The sequence below is a fragment of the Pristis pectinata genome, chromosome 3, assembly GCF_009764475.1.
Source record: "Pristis pectinata isolate sPriPec2 chromosome 3, sPriPec2.1.pri, whole genome shotgun sequence".
Lineage (NCBI taxonomy): Eukaryota > Metazoa > Chordata > Chondrichthyes > Rhinopristiformes > Pristidae > Pristis > Pristis pectinata.
In genome coordinates this window covers 117,204,405-117,210,621 of record NC_067407.1, presented here as the reverse complement: position 1 = coordinate 117,210,621, position 6,217 = coordinate 117,204,405, and the positions used below count along the sequence as shown (strand labels likewise).

The 6,217-nt window shown below is 39.4% G+C and overlaps 1 protein-coding gene across 3 annotated transcripts in view; it reads right to left on the bottom strand.

Annotated features, from left to right (window-relative positions):
* The window catches only part of pigf (phosphatidylinositol glycan anchor biosynthesis, class F), a 49,096-nt gene that overhangs the window by 1,347 nt on the left and 41,532 nt on the right, over positions 1 to 6,217 (bottom strand). The window lies entirely within an intron of this gene.

Below are 6,217 nucleotides of genomic sequence, written 5' to 3'. Positions count from 1 at the left end.
AAACAAAACTTAGTGTACTTTAAATGGATTTGAAACAAAGGCAGCTTGTTAAATTAGAGGAAGAGAGAGTTTTGCAGCTTAAAGGATTTCAATTAACATTCATGGGAAAAAAGTCTACAGAATATTCACAGGACTATGTACATTAAAACTTTTCAGAGCATTATTTGGTGTACTCTGGAAAGGCTATTGGGACCAAATAAACTATCCTTTGCTGCAGATCAAAAACAGTCACCCAGCTTCACTAGCAACAATCTGTTGGAGGAACTCAGCAAGTCAAGCAGCCTGTGTGGGGTGGTGTGGTGTGGGGTGGGGGGGGGGGAGGAATTGTTGACAATTTCTTTCACCCTCACAGATGCTGCTCAACCCGCTGAGTTCCTCCAGCAGATTGTTGCTCCAGATTCCAGCATTTGCAGTCTCGTGTACCCAGCTTCACTAACTCCCAGTAACTTCAAGTCTACTGGCCTTTAACTTACTTCACAAGTATTTTCTTTACATTTAAAAGTCCGTACACCCAAAATCCTTACATTATTAAAAACTTGATTCTTTTGAATTATTAGTTAAGGTTTGCATTTCTGATCCTTTTCTACAATATCTTGATTAGAACATACAAGAGTCTGATAGATCTTTACAGTGTGGATGTGGTGAGGCCATTTCCTCTTATCAGACAATCTAGAACTGGGTGGAGGGTGAGCAGCAGGTCACTGTTTCAAAATGAGAGTTGTACACAAAGTAATGAGCTTTCAAAACTCTCTTTCTCATAGGGTGATGGAAGCAAAGTCTTTGAATATTGTTAAGGAAGAGGTAAATTGAATTTTGAAAAACAGAAGCAGAAAAGTTCTTGTCGGTAGAGGAGAATGTGGAGAGGAGTCTGAAATCAGATCACCCATGATCTTATTGAACAGTGTAGCAGGCTCAATGGTTATGTGGGCCACCCATTCTAACATGTATGAAGTTCAGGAAATGCAAAAATCCAACTGATTTATCCAAGGGAATTTGTATATAGGTACATATATCCAGCTGTTTTTCACTATTTTATATAATTGTTAAACTTTTTCAATTCCCCCCCCCCCCCCGCCAAAATCACTTGAAATTCCATTTTGCCAAAAGTTGACTTTAAAACAAAAATCTGCCTTTGTGATTCAAGAGAACACAATGAAAACATTATATTCCTCACAGGAATATACATGCCTTGCATATGCTGTAGATCTGTGTGGGCTTTTGGCAAAGAACAAAAATTTTGGACCCTGCTTTCACTCCTCAACTGATTTTTCTCTAATTATTCTCAATTTTGGTCTGGAATGAAAAATAAAAGCAAAAATTTTTACTTTGAGACATCCTTAATGCAGCAAAAAATAATGTCCCTGGGGCTTTCGATGGAACTACTTTTAAGAAGAAAAATTGAAACACAAAACTGAAATTGAGCTATATATAAAGAGATACCAGAGGAAATGACAAAAAGCTTGGTCATAAAGGTTGGTATTAAGATGTGCCTTAAAGGGAAGGGGAGAGGTTTAGTTGGGGGATTCCAGACTCCAGGGAATGGCCTTGGCAATTGAAGGTACAGCCATCAGTAGTAGAGTGAGTGCATCTGTGAATATTTCAGGCCAGAATTGAAGGAATGGACCTTAACAGATTTACAGAGCCGAAAGATATTATGGAGGTAGAGGGATTAAACTGCAGAGACTAAGACCATCTTTTAAAATGCAGGCCAGAAAGTCAATTAAATGAAAACTGCAGGACTTGATTTAATATTAAAAGATACAATATTTAATTTGACTAAGGTCAGCAGCTCATATAATGTGTTCAATAAGCATCCAAACTGTTTGTACCTGCTTTAGAATCTTCAGCCCAGTTCCTGATCTGACATTCATCCAATTAAAAATTAAATGATGATTTTTGCAAATATCTGTCAACCTGGGCATCAACATTTTTAATTTTACTCGCGGAAAAGGTGTGGCAGTAAGAGGGAGAAAGAAAGTGGCTGGGTGGGGTGGAAGGAACGGGAAAGGAGTTAGATTGTTCCTCCTTTTGTAAGCTTGTTTGCTTTGTATCAACTACCCAACCATTCAACTTCTAATGCGCCAAAAACTGATGGTGTTGTTAAAACCAAGGAGTCTTAGATTACAGAACAATATTGATTGTGTGGAGTTTAACCCCTAATAAGTGCGAGGTGGTGCCTTTTGGGAGTTCTATGAGAGGTAGGGAATACAGCACAAATGAGAAGGCACTAGGGAGTATTGAGGAACAGAGGGACCTTGGTGTACAAGTCCATAGATCTCTAAAGGTAGCGGCATAGAGAGATATCTTTATTAGTCACATGTACATCAAAACACACAATGAAATGCATCTTTTTGCATAGTGTGCTGGGGGCAACCCGCAAATGTTGCCACAATTCCGGCGCCAACATAGCATGCCCACAACTTCTTAACCCATACGTCTTTGGAATATGAGGCAGCTAGAGGAAACCCACACAGACACACTGGGAGAATGTACAAACTCCTTACAGACAGTGGCCGGAATTGAACCCGGGTCGCTGGCGCTGTAATAGCATTACGCTAACTGCTACACTACCATGCCTGCCCAAAATTAACCCAAATGGCATAAAGTAGTGAGTATTAGAAGGATGCGAGTGCATGCAGAGGAGATTTATCAGAATGCTGTCTTGGATAGAACGTTTCAACCATGAGAGACTGGATAGGTTAGGTTTGTTTCCTTGGAGCAGAGAAGGCAGAGGGCAAATCTGATAGAGGACTACAAAATGATGAAGGGCATAGATATGGTAGATAGTGTGAAACTTTTCCCCCCATAATGGTGAGATCAAAAGGGCATAAGTTTAAGGTGAGAAATAAAAAAGGTTAGAGGGGAATAGGAGTAAAAACTTTTTTACCCAAAAAGAGTGGTTGCAATCTCAACTGTGATTGACTGACTGTGACAGGTACTCTTCTAGCATTAAAAGAGTATCTGGACAATCACTTGAATCACCAAGGCATAGAAGGCAAATAAAGAATTGCTGGGAAATGGGATTAGTAGAGATGAGTAGTTGACGATCAGCATGGATATGGTGGGACCAAGAGTCTGTTTCTGTGCAGTATGACTGTGAATATCCTGCTTACACCCACGTTATTCATGCATAATTTTAAAGACGTGGACAATACTCTAAATTTTTCTGCACTGAAAAATAAGGTATACTACATAGAATTTTGAAGTCCCAAACAGTTGTTGCATTTTCACCAACATGCTTTTGTTAATCCAGCCTTTAATACCGGATGTAATATTCAAGTAAGATCTTAAATAAAAATCAAAACAGAAAATCTTATGTTGCCCAAAGTACGAGATTTACGGTATAGAGGACCTATGCGTCATAAGGTGTCCAAGGATCCACTTATACTTGTTGGATTCTCTTTTTTGGTTGGGTGGGGAGGCATGGGAATGAGCAAATTTTGTTCAGTTATTTCTTTGGAGTATAAATTAATTGGGGAACACATATTGTTAGGCATTAATTAGTCACACACATGCAAGTACGCACACATACATACATGCACTATCCTGACCATAGACCCATGATGTTTAAATCTCGGGTCTCTAAAGGTCATGAAACACTGCAGAAATTATTATACAATACTCAAAACATTTATTCATCCAGAATAAAACAAGTTGCAAGTATTTATTGTAATTTTTAAAGCATGGTTCAAAAATACAATAGTTTATTTATGAAGAATTAACATTTGATTCACTTGTAGTGATATGGGGAAGTGTGAAAAATGTGTTAAATTGAAACCAATGTCAAGATATAATAAGCATCAACTTCAATACAACTGTGCAAATGTAAAGCTATGCTTTACCAAAGAGGTTTCAACTTATGGGCCAAGTATTTATAACCTTAAGGTTGTGCTTTGTCTGGTAATCCCCACCATTCCCAAATTTACTTGAAAGTCAGGTGTTAGCACCTTGATCAAGTTCACGTCTGGTTAAGACAGTTTCTGGATATGCTGAATGGCAGAGCAGACCAGGTGCCACATGGCCTTCATCTGCTCCTCTTTCAAGCTCTTATAATGGATACTGGGTGAAATTGTAATGCTAGAATTGCAACCAAACCACAGCAAAACTAAGAAACATGGTAGGAAGTTTACTCTTTTTTTTAATAAAAGCAATTCTTATAAATGGTATTGGTCTACTATAAAAATAAATCATTCTATTGCATTGCATTGCATTCCAAAACGCAAGGCGATACAAGCAGCTCGTGAATAGTGGTTTTGATATCGATCAGCTTGTGGAAACTTTTTGCGGATATCCAGAAACTCATGGGTAATTTTATGTTTAGTTTAGAAAATGTATAGACTGCTATCTTGAAGATGGATAGCAACTCACTTCCTCTTTGGTGTCAATGTGCAAATTTAAGCATTATTTATGTCTGACCGATTTTAGTATGAAGCTTCCTGTTGCTTTGTTAGTGGCTTTCATTCCCAGAAGTCAAACTTCTCCATTTCTTTGCAAAATACTTTGAAAAGGAAAACCAAAGCATGAATTACAATCTTAGCATATTCCTTTATATTTTCCACAAAGACCCTCCCCACCACCACTCCCAAATACAGCCAATATACATATTTGTTTGAAACCACCTATTTGCTACATCATTCAATTTTAGACAGATGCACAACTTTCCTCGAAAAACCAAAAACTGCCAATGCTAGAACTCTGAACTTATTCGCACACCAAACAACTTCTCCTTTAACTCTACTCACTTCCTTCAGCTCAGTATAGCTGTAGGTCTCTGCAAGGGTCCAAGCTATGACCGTCTCTTGTGGGATACAGCCCTTGTTTCAGTCCTTCCCTTGCCCCCTTTTCCAGTATGCTGTTTTGGTGCTGCTTCCTGCTCTTGTACTGGACTTGAAAGATTCATCATCATCGCTGTCAATTTCCACCCTGCTCTCATCTTCACGTCTATCTCCGACTCTTCCCTTCCTTGAATTCTCCACCTTCAGGGGATGGCTTTGCAATCAGTCTCCATTACATACTACCTTGACTACAATTGTCCCACTCCCTTTCATTTCCCCAGTTTTTCTTGCACCTTTCTGATCATGATATCTTTCACACCAGTGCTTCCAAAATGGCTTTTTTTTTCTTAACCATGGTATCCTTCCACCATAATTGACAGGGTTCCAATCACTCCTGTTTTATTTCCCATACCTCTGCTCCCTCTCAAGATTGGGTTCCCTTTATCCTTGCTTTCCCTGCCACAAGGCACTACAGTGAACAGATCTTCATCCAGATATTTCATTACCTTCAACATGATGCCAACCATCAGATACAACTTTCACTCCGCTCCTACAGCATTCTAAAGGGACCCTTCCTCTGCGATTCCCCACCAACACATACTTCCCTTTCCATGGCACTGTCGTATGCAAGTGCCAGAGCTGCAACATTTTCTTTTAAAAAGAATCACATCCCTTCCCATCATTCAGTTGAAACAGTGATACACTCTTTTTCCCCCTAATTTAGTGTATTGCACTTGGTGCTCAGTGTGGTCTTGCCTACAATGGAGAAATCAAACACTACTTGGTTGAACATCTCTGTCGAGTCCACAGGGAGGACCCAGAGCTTCCAGTTGTCTGTCACTTTAATTCGCCATCCACTCTCACTGCCAGCTTCCGGCCTTTTACACTGTTCCAGCAAGGCCAATGTAAGCTTGAAGAAAAGTGTCACATCTGACTAGCACATTACAGCTGCCTGGACTCAACACTGAACTTAATTTCAGATATACATCTTTTCCACTTTGTAACAGAACCTGCCTGTTCTGATGAAAGATCATCTGCCTGTAACATCAACAGTTTTTTTTCCTCTTGCCACAGCTGCTACCTGAACTGCTGAGTATTTCCAGGACTCTTTCCTTTTGTTCCTTTCTCCTCATTCATCTCCGGTGTTAAGATCTTCTCCAGGCAGATCAGTTGCAATGAACACAGCTTCACTCAAGCAGCACAGCCATCACTTGTGTCATTCGGTCTCTTGGCCTTCATCTTATTATAGACGTTTCCTTTCTTTTCTCCACATCTCCTTTTATACTACAATTTAAAGCATTTGATTTCTAACTTTTTCTAGTTCTGATGAAAGATCATCCACCTGAAACATTAACTATTTCTCGACAGATACTGACTGATCTGCTGAATCTTTCCATCATTTTTGTTTTTACATAGCACAGGCTTTCTTGGTTCCTCACAGT